The following is an 18,167-nucleotide window of genomic DNA, read 5'->3' as shown; positions in this document are numbered from 1 at the left end:
TCTGTTCCTGAGCAGGAAGGGAGGGAAAGTTGTTTACCAGGGCAACGACTGGAGCTGTTTAAGACACGAGGAGCCTGTGTGCATTTCATGATGCCCAGGAGCAGAGATCTTGCCAGCAGTGTCTCTCAAGGCTATTCTCACACACCAAACTGACTGCACATGGAGCAATCAGGATCCAGACTTCCCCTCCACGCAGCGAAACATGCTGCAGGACACAGCTCCAGCACAGATGGGAAGGGGGAGTAACAAATTACACGTATGCATCCCAAAGGTGGGATTCAGGATACCAAAGGATACCAAAACAGGTTCTTACACACAACAGGTGTTTAAAGTCTCACCATAGCCTGTAGAGAGCCAGCCCCTGGGGCCAGTATATCCTAAAACAGACAAGATCCTGCCTAGGTGGATCGCTCTCCAGGCTCCACCATGCACATCAGCTGGACTCCCACTGACCGTACCAGGACCTAGCTGCCCCTGCACACGTAGGCTCCTACACTACTGTCAGTCCCAGACCGAAACCCAGCCCAGGTGTCAGGGTGCCCATACTCAGACTGCAAATGACTTTAGTCAGCTGGTCTCACCCTATCATGTGTCCATGGCTGTTGATGGATGAGACTGGCAGAGCCTCCAGGCTGAGGTTCACTAGCTAATGCCTCATCCCTCAGTAAAATGAATATGAGGGCAAAGACTTGGCACAGACAATCAAAGGGTAATATTCCTTTACATGGACCTGATTTCTGGAGTAAAAGCACCTTTTAGCCTTCTTCATTTTATGGTAGCAATTTATTTTTCTCTAGGTAACTCACATGAGTGGTAGGCTCTTCAAAACTATTATCAGCAAAGTGCCTTTCTCTTAACACATTAAAATCCTTCCATTTCTAAACCTTTTCTCTTTTATAATTTAATACTGTCCACATCAGTGCTTGCAAACAGAAGCAGAACAGAAACACAAGCTGACAGTCACCACACAGAAACATTTAACTAATGCTTCACCTTAAAAAAGGTGACAGGAGAAATCACCACCATGATCCAGGCAAAGCCCGAAGCAGAACAGTCACGCAAACACCACCATTAGTTTGGAGTCTAGCTGCGGACATCTGCGCTGATGGACCAAGTGCCTAAGCCCAGCCATTCCCACACACGTCTCCAGGGAAAGGAGACGCTCACCCCCACAAACAGCAGTCACACCAAGAGGAGAGTGAAGCTCCGTAAATCACAGCTGGCTGGTACGGGTTTACTGCAGAAACAGTGTTATCTAATGGACTTGGTGATGTCAAATGAGAACAGCAGTGTGTACTTACACGCATGTGTTGCCCTCCTATAGGCAAGCCCTTGGCATCAGTACTTGAACATGGCTATGTGGTCAGAGGCTGTTCAGGAGAAAATCCAAAAATGGGGATGTGGCCAGTATGGGCTACAGAGCTCAGTGTAACTTTTCATCCCGCAATGGAAAGTAACACAAATAATTGTTTTTTTTTTTCTTCTCACTCGTATCTCATTGCCTTTTTCTTTCACCTCAGTATCTGGGTTTCTTGGTAAAAATTCATCCACCTGCAACAAAAGCCCTGGCACCCACCTCCACCCCTATAGCCCATCAAAAAGCACCAGCCATCTTTATTTTCCTTCTTTTCCTCTGCCTTCTCAGTCTTCACCTCTCATGGGACTTCTAATTGTCAGGGGGAAACCATTAAATGAGCCAGGCTGCACTCCTGAGTGCAGGCTAGGTTTGTGGTGGGGCATGGACATTTCAGACCTGGAAGTTGCCACTTGGGCAACTTGAGTGAGAGCAGGATGCTACTGCAAGCCAGAACGCGGGATGTTTTCTAAGACTTGAGGACCATCCAGTTTTGGAAGCCCCTCCAATACTCTGTCCTTGAGAAGCTTTCAATACCCACGTGTCACAACCAGTAGTCACCTTTGAAATTCTTCCAGATTATTCCCACGACTATTTGGTAGCTTCCAGGAGGGCAAACTTTAGTATCTCATCACAAAAGCTGAAGTTGTAAAAAGCTGCTGAGCTGCCTTACCCTTGAACAAATCCAGGAAAATTTATAATAACCATTTATTATAATACTCATGCGAGGGCCAATGCATCTGTGGCATCGTAACCTCATTTACTGACTCAGTGCATGAATAATTCAGCCCTTTCATGCAAAATTTGTAAGTTTGAATCCTTGAGCTTCCTACATACAGTATGCCCAGAGACTTTAACTTAAGCTATACTCATCTGCATTTTTATTTACCACTTTCACTTTTAAACTAGGATGGTCTTCAAGAATTGAACAGCCTTGCAAAGTTATCGTGGCTGGTAATCTCAAAATAAATCTGTTGAACAGTAAGAGACATTGCTACCATTGGTCCCTGAGTATCTGTCCTAGGGGAAATTTGCTTTCATGTTGCAGCAGTAGCATAATCCAGTCTCTCTCCATTTAAAAAATGAAAAAAAAAAAAAGGTTTTGCAAGTGTTCTTATAGCTGAAGACTGGCAAGTAAAGCTAAACACAATTCCCCCTCTCGCTGGGGATCTAAGCAGCACCAGCAGCAAAGTCCTTCTCCCATTCAAGTCAAAGAGCCCATTGCCTTAAATGAGGGTAAGAAAGATTTCACCCCACATTTTTTAAACAGCTTTTAAACTGTCAGATGTTCTCTTACACACAGATAGTCTCTCTCTCTCTTTGCATCTACACATCCACAAATAAACACATTTGTTTATGCTCTCTCACAGCAACCTTTAAACTTCTTTTTTTCAGTGTAAGAGGGTGAAGTCTTAGCAAATTTTTTCAGCTCTTGCACTGTAGTACTTCCTATCAGAAGATCCTACCCTGAGGAATTAAATATTATATTATATATAATGTAAGAAGGTGGTTTGTGCTGCCAAGAGTTTAAAAACACAGTTGTTTTAATCTAAATGGTCATTTTGGAGGTGCCAAGTTCATTATTTCCCCTGCATCTCACTTTGCATCTATAATTCTTTCATGTATATATGGGAAAACCTGGGAAGTGTGAGAGGGGTTTTAAACACCTCCTTTCCTCAGCAGCCGTCTCTACTCTAAATGTCATCTACAACATATGTTTACAACCTAATAACACCTCTGTTCCCAGTGGAAACTCCAGATGTTGAGGTAAACCCCCTTCAGGTTTCACAGCAGATGTGTTGCTGCCCGCTCAGATCTGTTTCTCAGCCAACAGCCGTAGGAAGAGGAAGGAGAGGGCACTGCCAGCAGTCTTCCCAGGAGATGCATCTTCTGGGGTCTCCAGAGCATGCAGGGTTGAGGCAGCATGTGGTACCATTTCTACCCAAACCTTAGGAGCAGTCTCAAGCTGCTGAGCTCCCTTCAGACTTTACACCTCCCAAGGTGTGGTGTAAAGAGGACAAAATAGAGCTCAGAGGGACACTGGGAGGCTGCTTAGTCCTTCCAGCTGCATACAGGAGCTGGGACTAATACATAATAAAAATAAGCCTTATTGAAAAAAATCACATTTAGGTTTGGACAAAGGCTGTCTCAAGATCAGGAAGGTGGTCCTCAGGCTTTGCGTTTCAGTATGCTTGCTCACAGAGCAGAAACCAAATCTTACAGCGCAAAGAAAACCAGAGGCAGAATCGAGTAAAGTGCTGTTGCTCTGTCAGTCAGACACACACTGTCGTGCCAGGCACCTGCTGGGGTTGGATCAGTGCTAGGCGTTAGCGGCCCTGAGGGAAAAAGCAAAATGACTATCGCTGCACCTACTTGTTCTTCATCTTTCTTCCCAGAAGAAGCATTACTGAAATTGTCTGGCATGTGCCGTGGGGCTATCGCTTCCAGCCATTCGCTTAAGAGACTCTGACAGTGTATTTCGACAGAAAGCTGTAGTCAGCGTGGCCAGCACTGAACGGTCTTAGACACCTGCCTTTGCAAGTGCAGCACAGTCGTCTGCTTAATTTTGATGTGAGCGAGCTGTGTACTCGGTAACATCGTCAGGGGCAGTGTGCCATCTGAACAGGCTGGGAAATAATCTCTCTGCCTTCCAAAAAACACGCTTTGATATTAGTTTGGTTTCCTTCAGGATCGTAATAATGGGCAGGGAACAAAAAATACTGCAGGGAGATTTCTTTTCAGTCGGTGAGCAATCCCAGAGTTGTCACCAAGGCAAGCTTCTGATGCAGAGTCCAATTCCCCAGGTCACCCTCTTACATGTTGTTACATCCAGGCACATAATCTGACTTTATACATGTAATCCTGTCCACCCCTCAGACAGGAAATGCAGAGAGACAGCCTTTATATTGCACTCTTGTTAAAGTGTGTGTGAGACCGGGCAAAGTGGGATCAGTCCCTGGTCTTTTGTTTGTGATGCTGCTCCAGCTGAGCCTTCACTGGGGTGGAGCAGGGGGACACGCTCGGTGAGACAGAGCCTTCCTTCACCCTGGAACCGTGTGAAAAGAACATGTGGCTTGGTATCGTTTAGAAATGGGCTGGTCAGGTTTGGCCACCAGCTGCCCTTTGCATTGTTTAACCTTTTTTTTTCACTGAGATACCAAAGTGATATTACTGATCGCTTGGTACTTAAACATGGACTGCATAAAACACCTCCTTTAAGTCTTCCACTGGCAACTAAACACTCTAAGAAGGAATACATGAGGAAAAAAAAAAAAGATGTAGGTTAAAATATAATTAGTAGCTATATTTATCACCAGGCTAATTCTGAGTGGAAGGAAATGAGGTGCCAGACTACAGGCAGACATGGCCACTTTCTGGGTGGCCCAAAGCAGGTCCCAATCTGCTTCTCCAGACTGTTTTGCCACTGAGCACTACAGTGAGACATGGAAAGAGACACACAGTTAAGCAATTGGAATCTGAAAAATTTGTTAAAAAGGTACACAATTTCTTGACACACAATTGTTCCTGGAAAAGAAAAAATCAATGGGACTTTTTACTCCCACTTCTTTGGTCTCTGTTGAAAAACTCAGTCTACATATGTTAAAATGAAAACAAAAAAAATTATTTTTGCCCATATTTTCTATCAGATATTCATTAACAAGTATATAAATCTGCTTTTAAACAGATCATTTGAGTTTTAGAAACCAAACCCTTTTTTTTCTGTACAGCAGAAAGCATTTTGGGGAAGGGTTTCCACTGAACTGTATTTGCATCCTTTTTGCTGAAAGCCAAAACTTTGCAGTGAGAAACAAGTTTAGTTGCAAATATCTTAGTTACCTCTAGTAAATCTATTGTCCCATAACAGAGTTTGGCCCATGGGGAGCCAGGTCTGATAGGGTGTTTGAGACAACCACCTATATCCCTAAGCATGAAAAGGTGGTATCAGAAAAAACAATGTATTTAGAGGACTAAAAACGAAATCCCAGGTACTAAATCGACTGCCACTGGCTTTTTCACCAGGTTTTTTTCTTAAATTTTTTTATGTTACGTGTTTTAGGAGGAACAGGATCACAAGGGTTAGCCTGCAGAAAGCCTCAGCCTGGCAGCAGGTGGGAAGGAAAAACTGGGGTTTGGGGCACACACAGTTTGCAGGACTGCAATGAGGGAAAGGATACATTTTCTTTCCTTCACCAATGAGAGGCACTTATCTGAAAGCCACTGAGGTACAAAGATGGAAACTTGCAGCTCTCCTCTCTCCCAGCTTACTTTTCAGGTGAAACTGTACTTTCCCTGACTGTCATGAATGCTGCACTGAAAAAAGCTATTAATAAATAATAGCTTGAGTATGTATACAAGATCATTATTTAATCTTTCAGTAATCTTTTGCCATGCATAATTTATTAAATGTTTTATTTATTGCTCATATTTATTAAAAATTGATTCTATTTCTTCTGCCTAATGTCAATTTCCAGATGCAATAAATTATTAATATTTAATAAATTAAAAGATGCAAGCAAAGAAATATAAAAGAAGTGCTCGCTCCACGTCTTTCTTGCATGCCTCTCACTACATGTTAAGCGATCCCATCCTTCTGGGCAGGCTGGGGTTGCACTTTAATTTACAATCTGTGGAGTACTGACAATAAAAATTATGAAACGCCAGAGTCAACCTTCATCGCCCTCTTGCCCCAGGAAGCCTGTGAGGTTGTCTTCAAACCGAGGAGAGGCTCTGAAACTGAGCACTCATCTCAGAGCCATCAGACTCTGCTTTCAAGATGTTTGCTACAACCCCAAGAGTTAGAAATGATAAATAAAAAATAAACCCAGAACAAATAATATGTCTCTGGGATTGAAAGCTTCAAAAAACCCTGAAGATACGATGCAACATGTCATAAGATGATTCAAAACTTTTATTCCAAACACTTCCTGGCATCTGCACACGGAGGAACAGCAGCCTTAGGTTTGATCCCAACATCACTGGGAGCTGGGGACACCCAGCAGATCTCAAGGAACATCCTGCGTTGAGGCAGTCTCCCCTGTATAACCATTTTAGCTCCAGCCCAAACCCCTCCTTAGCTTTTACCTGTTCACCCAGCCGTAAGGTGACAGCATGTCAATCCTTGCTCTTCACCACCTGGAGCAGCTGGGCTTGAGGGTAATCTTTTGGTGCACCCTGTGCCTGGGGTAACCAAGAAGTCCAGTTGCAAGATCAGAAAAGTCTTCACCAGCTCTGAGGTCTCTGGACACACCTGCAGCACAAACCAAAGCTAGAACATTGTCAAATTGGAAGCAATTAAAAACAAAAACCCAAACAATAATGATATGAGTGTCTGGAAGGAGCCGAGGAATGATTAAAGCAATTAAATCTGGATAACTTGGCTAAGAGATTACTGTGGAGAACAGAAGCACTTCCATAAACTTGGAAGGCTTAATCACCATCTGGGGGGCATGGGCACATGCAACGATGCTGGGACACGCAGGGGGACTGTAAACCCCAGACGAGGCTGGGAAACCCAAATCTCTCAGCACAGAAATTGAACTGGAGGTGGGACTATCTGAGCAGGGGAAAATGGATGAAACAGCAGCTCTACCCTCATCTGGCAAAGCAGATGGAACAAAATAGCAGGTCACGTCTCAGAAAAGGAAGCAAGGCAGAGAAGGGGACCACACCATAACCAGAGAGCGCTGGTTCTCGTGTTAACAGTCAGCTGGTGTTTTTCACCACACTGCTCTGTTATCGTTTCAGCCCCAAGAGTTTAAATTATGTTTAAATTGACAGTGTCTCTTTCCGAGTCTGATGCTTCCCCCCATCCCTCCCTGCTTTCCACACACCCCATGCAGATGTAGAAATTAGGTTACAGGCATTGAGAGCTGGGAAATTAAATGTGACTGTTGGATAAAGCTCTGCAAGTGACAAATCCAATGAGTTCATTTCAATCTTCTTGAGCTGCTAAACGTATTGACTGCATGGGCCGGTGCACGGCTCTGCCTTTCTGACAGAGCCAGGGAGGGCCCTTCTATGGGACACCTACTCCTGGCTTTGATAGGCACTTTGTTCTTGTGGTCTGTAAACTGACCTAGCTAAAAAGCAGTGTTTACAGTTAACAAAACACATACAAACCCTTTTATAGTGGTATGGATGTACCTAGATTATGGACCGAGTAGGTTTTATGCCAGTTTCTGACTGCCAAGGGTTATAGCGGTTGAGAATCGTCTGCATGGAGTGCTGACGCGGTGCTCCTCCACATTGGCTCTCCTCCCGGCCACGCCAGCGTTGCAGCCCAAATGTGTTCCTCCTTTTAGCCGAGCCATAGGCAGGTACCTGCTTGTTCCCTGTTGTTTTGGTTTTGTCCACACACTCAGCACAGCCCTGCTGCCCCTTGCTCCTCACCTCTATGGTGGAGATGCTATCCCATACCCTAAAGATGCCCAAAGTTTTATTCACAATTTAGCACTTTTTCCAAGACTCTGGGCTGAAGGTTTTTATCAATCCTCCCTCGACATTAGAAAAAAGCTTCTGCACACGTGCCCACCAGCATTGTAAAAAGCCAACGGTCTAAACAAGGATGCACCGCATTTAATGTTGCACTGACTGAATCTGCTCAGCATCCTGCCCCAGGGATTCAGGATATGAGATAACACATTTCCGAGCTCAGAGACGGTTTCGTATCCTGTAATGTCTTTAGGAAGGGGGCATTGTAGCTAATTAAGATGCTGAAAGAAATAAACATGCCTCATTTATCCTGGTTATAAATTCCTGCTAATAGTTGATGGTAAAGACTTGTGCTCTAGCGCAAGGGAAATGAGCTAATTTAGAAGAACACCATACCCTGTTCCTTGTCCATCGGTGCTGCTCCTCACAGCTTCATTACAATCTTACAGTAGCTGGTTTGAAAAGCTTCAGTTTCTAGAGTCAGGAGATTGTGGTTTTGTTGTTGCTTTCTCTTTTATGTCCCCTTAAAACAAAAGTTTCTTTTTTATCTAAAAAAACCCCTCCTAACTGAAAAACATCATCCAAGTTTATTATAAAGGGTGAGAAGACAAGACAGACAACACACATTTTTAGTTTCATTTTTTCCAAACAAAATCTTGCTGTTTTGGTGACCAGTCTTGATCAATTACCTTCTCAGCTGACTAGAGTTTACAGAAGACCAGTTTTATTTTATTTTCTAACAATCATAGGAAACTTCTCAATTAATCAGATGTCTGAGAACCTTTTTCCACCACTCTCTAACTTTTAAGGCTCCCTGCATGCCCTGGGCAGGCAATTTTCTCTCTAAAATAGTAACTCAGTCCACAAAAAAAACAGTAAGTCCAAACTGCACCCTGGCCACCTTCTTTGGAGCCTATGAACTCGTTCTTTTCACTGTTTCAGTATGAACAATCTCTCACGATCCCACCTTATCGCTGCCTGGTGTCCATCACCCACAAAGAACCTCCAGCTCTCAGGGCCGAATTCTCCAGTATTTCCTAAGACATGGACTCTCAAAGTGGGAGTTTTCCTTTGGAAAGCATATTAAAACCAGCTCCCCCACATAGTATTCCTTGATGCAATATGCAGCCTTTTCCAGGGCTATATGTGACATCTGTTCCACTGCAGTCAAAATCCTTCCAGATTAAGGCAATAATGCAGAAAGGTGCCAAGTGGGAGATCCATACTCTGTTATAATTTTGAAAATCTCTACCTCACTTATCAGTTTAAGCAAAGTATTTGATTTTTAAGATGGATATTTGGAATTACACCACACATGTCAGGGTCTTGAGTGTGCTTCCCCCTGCTCCTGGGGTTTTAGCAGCCTGGGCTTGGGGTCAGCTGAGCTGGTGGCCTTGGTAAAATAGCTGTTGAAGCCTGGGCCAGGGTCACACCTCTTCTCCAGAGCTGCCCTTGAGCTGAGCTCCTGCCCTCGATCTGAGCTCCTGCCCTCAGTCTCTGCCTGATCTATGCCACAGCTTTGCTGCAGCTATGCCCATGCCTGATCCTGCCCTCACCCACTGGCTGATGTCCTGCCCGGCCTCAGCCTGTCCCCATCTCCACAGAGGTGCCTGGTGCCCCAGGCTGGGGCTGCCAGAAAAGGTATGAGTTGAAATCTGTTGGTATTAGTTGAAAACCTTTGGCAGAAAATGAGAACGATGTTTTCTGTAGAAAGGAGACAATTTCACTAAATAATTTAATTTGATCTGGATTCCTACATTCCATGAATAAATGATTTTGACAGAAAATTTTGTTCCAGTTGTCATTACAAGCAATATCTAAGTGCATCTACAGTAGCATTTTGGTTCAAATCAAGAGCCTGCTTTTGAAGTAAAATCTCCTGGTGACCCCTAATTAGCCATGCTTTGATTTCCATCACTGGGTAATAGTGGACCATGCAAACAGGTCTCCTTCTGGATGAAGCTAAACCAGAAGGTGGGCTTCAACTGCTAGTGGCTTTCCAATCCATGAGAACAGACTAGAGCTAGCCTGAAGTAAATCTCCTTGAAATATCCATAGTGTGAACATTGGGCCCTCAGCATTGGTTCCATCCAAAATCACTCAGTTAATGGAACCTTGAAACTACTTTTTAAACAACGTATAAGCTACCCAGACATACTGTTTTAAACTGAAAGACGGTAGATTAGATATTAGGAAGAAATTCTTTACTGTGAGGGTGGTGACACACTGGCACAGGTTGCCCAGAGAAGTTGTGGATGCCCCCTCCCTGGCAGTGTTTAAGGCCAGGCTGGATGGGGCTTTGAGCAACCTGGTCTAGTGGAAGGTGTCCCTGCCCATGGTAGGGGGCTTGGAACTAGATGATCTTTAAGGTCCCTTCCAACCCAAACCGTTCTATGATTCTATGATATTAGTCTGGTATCTCATTTTGATAAGTAAATACTACTTATAGAGAACTTGCACCATCTGAATTCTCAGTTGCCTGATACAAAGAGCAAAGATTCTCTGAAGCTAGTCATTTTTGCAAGTCATTGAGTCATTTTTTTCAGAACATTTTATCTCAGCATGTTGAGGTTGCCTGTATCTTGTTAGTTTTGACCCAGTGTTGACTTCTTGCATCACATATTTCACATTTGTGGTGTGTGCGTGAATAGAATCACAGAACGAAAATTTCCTGAGATAATAGAAACGCAGATGGCACCATACCAAAAGGTCTGTAAAAACTGAGTCATTTACTTTGCATCAGAAGAAATAATTTGTGTAAGAAAACTTGATATAAATGGGACTGTAAATAATTAGATAAATCAAACAATTTAGGCTTTCTTAAAAAATGCAACACAAGGGAGTCAATCTGATGATTAATGCAGACATTAGCATCTTGAAGCTAATAGCTATCTATACATGTGTGTTCCACGACCACCTACAGACTGCTTCCCAGATGGTGCATCTGAGCCTTGTGTAGAGGTGCACAGGATGCCTGGGGGAAGGTATGATGTGAAGAAAATGTAGTAAAGCTTGCCACAAAATTAAAATGTTTGAAGAAAATTGGAGTTCGACATCTCATACAAAGCATAGAGCATAAGTGCCCTTCCAACAGGAATGGGAATGTAACAGAAAGTCAGCACCGTCTCTGTAACAGCGGATCACAAAACTTCTTCTCATTGCAGCAAAGGGAACGTTTGATAAAGTGTCTTGTCTCCTGTCCTGTGTTGGTAACTGCTTAAGGGCTGACCTCTTGAGATCCTGAAGGAGCACAGGGTTTGACGTTTCACATCTACTGTCCAGCACACCCTCAACAAGTCCAGTAATTATAAGGCAAAAGCACTCTAACATCTAATACTTGGTCCTATTCCTGAATTCTAAGCAGCCACACAGTAGAGATTATGATTGAAAAAAGATACAACGTCAGGAAGAAAGGCATGAAGAGCAGACAGATACTAAAGACAAAAACACAGCATCACTTCCCTCACATTTCCAGACAGAGAAGCATTTCATCTCAGAAGAGATTTGATTCTGCATCGCGTTGGTTTGTGGTTTGATATCCTTATTTTTTGACTAGTCCAATTTCAGCCCTGGCAAAATATAATTGGTCAGAGCTCTGCTTCTGTGCTTGAAACTTCAATTCAATAACCTCTCTCCTATTGTATTCCGCAGAGATCCAGAACTAATGTGTGCCCAGGATATGAGAAGAATGATTCTCTGGGAGAGCTGAAGTTCAATTCCTTTCTTTCATTTCAATAAACTGAGGTCGACTTTTAAACTGGCAGGCCTGTCAAAGGAGATTTTTTATCACAATTAGAAGATGAGACATGTAGTGGCCTTATTGAAAGAATAGAATGGATTTTTCCTGCATTTCTGTGCAAGTATCAGTCAGAAAAGGCAGAGCAGAGGGAACACAATCAAAAATTTTTTCACAAATACTCATGCTGATTAAAAAAACGAATTTGTTCCAGCTGTGTTTGCTTCTCTCAAGTAGGCAAATAATCCAGTTCTCATCACACAGATTCTCATGGAAAGCAAACTTTGGAAACTCGTGAGGATTCATGGAAAGCAAAGTTTACACAGAGGAGGAAATCAGCCAGACACGAATCAGACTGCACTGATTGCAACCGGCACTGCAAACACGTACAACTATTTATGGGAATATTGGAGAGAATTACAGTAGTGCCTTGTGCAAGGCTTCAAACATGTCAGTGCACTGCTGCTCAAAGGAATGCTGCCTTGGACAAACTCTTGGTCAAACCCAACAAGTATGAAGTAATATCAGTTTTTGTAATGATTTAAACCTGTATTTCTCTTACTTGAAGGACTCCCAGCCCAAGAGGGTTCTAATTGTTTCATTTATATGTGACTTTAATCTTTATATTTATCCATATCTTCTGACATAGTCTTTATATTCATATTTATCCAAATGAGGAACAACCACCTTCTGACCTAAGCAAGCCATCTCCCTAGACACCATAGCCAGGAATACTGAGCATTTAATGCAGCTGCTGCATGGGAAAAAAAAGATCCCAGACAGACAGTGACTACAGATCCAAGAGCAGACAGCAGTGGCCTTGTGCCCATATAGCACAGCTCTAATTTCAGTTTCTTCATGACCTGCAGCCCAGCCTGCCCTAACGCAAGCAAGTTTGATACTCACTAATGCTGCAGCTGTGGCAGAGCAAAATGGAGATGGCAAAGCCTGGTGGTAAATACCCCAAGAGTGGTGTCACAGCAAGTCAGGTCAGCCTGCAAGCCATTTTTAAGGCTAGTTTAGGGATGGTTTTTAAGGCTAGTTTTGAGCCAGTCCACTAGCCTGTCCCACTCAGCAGCCGCACAGATACCCCTGACACCAATGACCAAGAGAGGACAGGCTCAAGCCTTCCAGCAGCAGCGCAGAGCTGGTTTACCCTGAGCTAGCCATCAAGGTCTTGCGGCTAGCATGGCGCACCTTGCACGGGTTTCATGAAAACGGTACCCAACTGCCTGGATAAAAACAAATATGGGTAGGTCTATGCAAGTGCTGTGAATATTAGGACAGCACAGCCTTACAGCAGTGACACAGTGCCACGAAAACTTCGAGTACAAGGGGAAGGCAGGCTGGGAGGTGGACGGGGACTACATCTACACAGCGGCGGGAGCCTCCGATAACGACTTCATGATCCTCACGCTGGTGGTTCCCGGCTTCAGCCCTCCGAGCCCAGCGCTGGAGGATGCAGAGAGCAAGGAGGTGGCCAGCATCACCTTCGTCTTCGAGACCGTCTGCAGTGTCAGCTGCGAGCTCTCCTTCATGGTGGGCATCAACTCATGGACCAACACGCTGGTGGAGACGTGGATGGGCACCAAGGGGAAGTAGTCCTACACCTATGTCATGGAGAAAAATGCCACCATGAGTTTCACGTGGGCGTTCCAGAGCACCCCGTACCGCGAGGCAGGCCGGCAATACACCAGTGATGTGGCCAAGCTCTACTCCATCAATGTCACCAATGTGCTGGGAGGGGTGGCCTCCTTCTGCTGGCGCTGCGCCCCCAAGACGGCCGGGTCCTGCGCCCCGTGTCCCCCCGGGAGCGCGGCTCGGGCGCCTGCCACCCCGGCCCACCTGGCACCTACCTGCGGGGTCATCTCTCCAACGGGACCCCCGCCTGCCACCCCTGCAGCCCCGGCACCCACAGCAACCAGCTCCGCTCCCTCTGCTACAACAACTGCACCTTCTCCCTGGCGCTGCCGGGCCACATCCTGCACTACGACTTCCCAGTGCTGGCGGCTAGTGTGGCCTTGGACAGCGGCCCCAGCTTCACCGCCAAGGGCCTCAAGAACTTCCACCACTTCAACATCAGCCTCTGCGGCCTCCAGGGCAGGAAGGCGGCTTCCTGCACTGACAATATGACGGACGCACAGCTGCCGGCGGGCTGGGGGACCCTTGCCCGCGTGGTGACATCCTACGTGTGCCAGGCCATTGTGGTGCCACCCACATCGTGGGCTACAAGACGCCCGTGTCCTTGCAGCCTGTCAGCCTGGCCGACTGCCTCGTGGGTGTCACCGCCAGCTCCACGCTGGACGGCATCGTCTCCCCCCGCAAATATTTCCTCCCCGGCCACCCCGACCTGCCCAACATCATCTTCTTCTTCAGGTCCAACAACGTGTCACAGCCCTGCAGCAGGGGCCGAGCCACCACCATCCGCCTGCACTGTGACCCGCTGTTCCCCTGGCACCGGCACCCTGGCTGTGCCCAGTAAATGCCCCAAGGGGACATGTGATGGCTGCACCTTCCAATTTCTCTGGCTGACGGGCAACACTTGCCCCCGCTGCTCCGCCGGCCACTATCACCCCATCGACGGCGCTTGCCTCAGCGGTGTCGAGAGAACCACATACATGTGGCAGGAGCCCTGGCTGTGCCGTGGCAGGCAGAGGTTGCTGGCGCACGAGGTGAGGGCTTTTGGTTGAAGCCCCAAGTTTTGGTTGAAGGTGGGGATCGCCGCCGGCACATGCGTTGCCGTCCTCCTCGCCGCCCTGGCCGCCTACTTCTGGAAAAAGAACCGAAAGTTGGAGTATAAATACTCGAAGCTGGTGGTGACCGCGGTGGTGAAGGAGAGCGAGCTGCTGGTGCCGGACAGCTGTGCCATCGTGGAGGGGGAGGATGCCGAGGACAGCCTCATCTTTACCACTAAAAAGTCGCTTTTTGGCAAAATTAAATCCTTCAAGTCCAAGGACGTCAGACGGTTTCGACTCGGTGCCTTTGAAGCCATCGTCTGGCAGCACCACAGCGGAGCCGTGACGGAGCTGGGGGAAGTCACCCCGCACCCACCCACGCCCCCCCAACGTGGCCTTAGGGACCCGCTTTGGACTGGATTTCGTTACAGCTTTTGTATGTGTCCCCCCCCACACCTCCTCTGTGTCCCCTTCAACCGAGCGCCGAAACATGCCAAATACAGGAGTGGCGTTTGTAAAAAAAATAAAAATTTAAAAAAAAAAAAGCTCGGCCTTTTATATGCAGCCACTGTTGGAAGATGCCTTGAGTACCAAGGAAGCAGTGGTGGGAAAGAGCAAGAGTAATATTTTGAGTCCATGTAAAAGGGTTCAATTCCACACGGACAGTTTTCTCTCAATAACATTTTTTTTCCCACTGATAGCAGCTCAGAACCACGCAACTGGGGGATCCCTGTGCCATCTGGAGCATTTCTGAATAGGAGTTCCATAAACCATTCAGCAACACTTTTACCCCTGCGTGTATATTCCCAAGAGGGGATTGCAGTGGTCTAGGCAATGTGTGTTTGAAACCCTGGCAATTAAAACTTGATCAGGTCCACCGTGCATTTCACCATCATCTGCAAGATGACTCTGCTTGACAGACTTTGGCCGTCTCACAGCAGTATTTCAAAGGGTCATTGAGGAACCTCCCTGTACCTCTGCACAAACATGGATTTCTGTTTCCCTGCACCAGTTAGTCATGTCATGAGTCATAACCCAGAGCACGCAGCAGCCCTACCAGGTTCACCACTCTTCAGAGATGCGGGTAGAGTGGAGCTGGCACTACGTGCACCCACCTGGTGCTGTTCAGTCAACCTGGAGGTGTACAAAAGCCATCCCAAGAGGAGAACCAATGCAGGTTCCCCTTCCCTGCAGACTCCACCAGGAAAAAGGCAGGTTTCAGAGTTGTCCTTACCCCACCACCAAGGCTAGCACAATTACTCGCTGCCTTCAGCCCAGAGTGGCAATCCATCTAGCTGGAAATAGGGCTGGCTGCTCCTTGTGAAAACTGCCCTATCCCCATCCTGTTGTTTCTGGCTATTTTTGGCCACCTGAGTAAAGCGAAGAAGGGGTGCCCACAGAGACTTGGTGGGACACCTCGCATGACTGGAACGTGGTCATGGATGGCTATGTCCTGTTCAGGAAAGACAGGCCACTAAGGAGAGGTGGTGGAGTTGCTCTTTATGTGAGTGAGCAGCTAGAATGTATTGAGTTCTGTCCAGGGGCGGATCAGGAGCGAGTTGAGGGTTTGTGGGTGCAAATTAAGGGGCAGGCTGGCAGGGGTGATACTGTTGTGGGTGTCTATTACAGGCCACCGGATCAGGATGAGGAGGGTGATGAGGCCTTCTACAGGCAGCTGAGAGCAGTCTCGCAATTACAGGGTCTGGTTGTCATGGGGGATTTCAACTACCCTGATATTTGCTGGGAGGCCTACTCAGCCAGCCATCCTCAGTCCAGGAGGTTCCTCCAGTGCATTGATGATAACTTTCTGATGCAAATGGTGGATGAGCCAACTAGGAGAGGAGTGCTGCTGGATCTTATCCTTACTAACAAGGAGGGTCTGGTTGAAGAAGTGAAGGTTGAGGGCAGCCTTGGTTGTAGTGACCATGAGATGGTAGAGTTCAGGATCTCATGTGGCAGGAACAGAATAGCTAGCAGAATCACAACCCTGAACTTCAGGAGGGCCAACTTTGGCCTTTTCAAGCAATTGCTAGGGGAAATCCCATGGGACAGGGTACGAGAAGGTAAGGGGGCCCAAGATAGTTGGTTAGCGTTCAAGGACTGCTTCTTCCGAGCTCAAGATCAGAGCATCCCAGCAGGTAGGAAGTCAAGGAAGGGTACCAGGAGACCTGCATGGTTAAACAGGGAACTGCTGGGCAAACTCAAGTGGAAGAAGAGGGTGTACAGATCATGGAAGGAGGGGCTGGCCACTTGGGAGGAATATAAGTCTGTTGTCAGAGGATGTAGGGAGGCAACTAGGAAAGCTAAGGCCTCCTTGGAATTAAACCTTGCAAGAGAGGTCAAGGACAACAGAAAGGGCTTCTTCAAATACATTGCAGGTAAAACCAACACTAGAGGCAATGTAGGCCCACTGATGAATGAGGTGGGGGCCCTGGAGACAGAGGATAAAAAGAAGGCGGAGTTACTGAATGCCTTCTTTACCTCTGTCTATACTGCTGGAGGCTGTCCTGAAGAGCCCCGGACCCCTGAGGCCCCAGAAGAAGTCAGGATAGAGGAGGAATCTGTCTTGGTAGATGAGGGCTGGGTCAGGGACCAATTAAGCAATCTGGACATCCATAAATCCATGGGCCCTGATGGGATGCACCCGCGGGTGCTGAGGGAGCTGACGGAAGTCATTGCTAGGCCACTCTCCATCATCTTTGCTAAGTCGTGGGCAACAGGAGAGGTGCCTGAGGACTGGAGGAAAGCGAATGTCACTCCAGTCTTCAAAAAGGGCAAGAAGGAGGACCCGGGTAACTATAGACCGGTCAGCCTCACCTCCATCCCCGGAAAGGTGATGGAACAACTTGTCCTTGGTGCTGTCTCTAGGCACATCAAGGATAAGGGGATCATTAGGGGCACTCAGCACGGCTTCACCAAGGGGAAGTCATGCTTAACCAACTTGATAGCCTTTTATGAGGACATAATCCGGTGGATAGATGATGGTAAAGCTGTGGATGTGGTCTATCTCGATTTCAGTAAAGCGTTTGACACGGTCTCCCACAGCATCCTCGCAGCTAAACTGAGGAAGTGTGGTCTGGATGATTGGGTAGTGAGGTGGATTGTGAACTGGCTGAAGGAAAGAAGCCAGAGAGTGGTGCTCAATGGGACAGAGTCCAGTTGGAGGCCTGTGTCTAGCGGAGTCCCTCAAGGGTCGGTTCTGGGACCAGTACTATTCAATATATTCATTAATGACTTGGATGAGGGAATAGAGTGCACTGTCAGCAAGTTCGCTGATGACACAAAACTGGGAGGAGTGGCTGACACACCAGAAGGCTGTGCTGCCGTTCAGAGAGACCTAGACAGGCTGGAGAGTTGGGCGGGTAGAAATTTAATGAAATATAACAAGGGCAAGTGTAGAGTCCTGCATCTGGGCAAGAACAACCCCATGTATGAGTACAAGTTGGGAACAGACCTGTTGGAGACCAGCGTAGGGGAAAGGGACCTGGGGGTCCTAATGGACAGCGGGATGACCATGAGCCAGCAGTGTGCCCTTGTGGCCAAGAAGGCCAATGGCATCCTGGGGTGTATTAGAAGGGGTGTGGTTAGCAGGTCAAGAGAGGTTCTCCTCCCCCTCTACTCTGCCCTGGTGAGGCCGCATCTGGAGTATTGTGTCCAGTTCTGGGCCCCTCAGTTCAAGAAGGACAGGGAACTGCTAGAGAGAGTCCAGCGCAGGGCCACAAAGATGATTAAGGGAGTGGAACATCTCCCTTATGAGGAGAGGCTGAGGGAGCTGGGTCTCTTTAGTTTAGAGAAGAGGAGACTGAGGGGTGACCTCATTAATGTCTATAAATATGTAAAGGGCAAGTGTCAAGAGGATGGAGCCAGGCTCTTCTCAGTGACATCCCTTGACAGGACAAGGGGCAATGGGTGCAAGCTGGAACACAGGAGGTTCCACTTAAATATGAGGAAAAACTTCTTTACGGTGAGG

The 18,167-nt window shown here is 46.8% G+C and overlaps 1 pseudogene; it reads left to right on the top strand.

Moving 5' to 3' along the window:
* Positions 1-14,543, top strand: part of LOC137661172 (endosome/lysosome-associated apoptosis and autophagy regulator 1-like) — a 132,127-nt pseudogene extending 117,584 nt beyond the window's left edge.
* The last annotated feature ends 3,624 nt before the right edge of the window (positions 14,544-18,167 follow it).

This window comes from Nyctibius grandis, chromosome 1, assembly GCF_013368605.1.
Source record: "Nyctibius grandis isolate bNycGra1 chromosome 1, bNycGra1.pri, whole genome shotgun sequence".
NCBI lineage: Eukaryota > Metazoa > Chordata > Aves > Nyctibiiformes > Nyctibiidae > Nyctibius > Nyctibius grandis.
The sequence above is the reverse complement of the archived record's forward strand: the minus strand, read 5'-3'. Positions and strand labels throughout refer to the sequence as shown.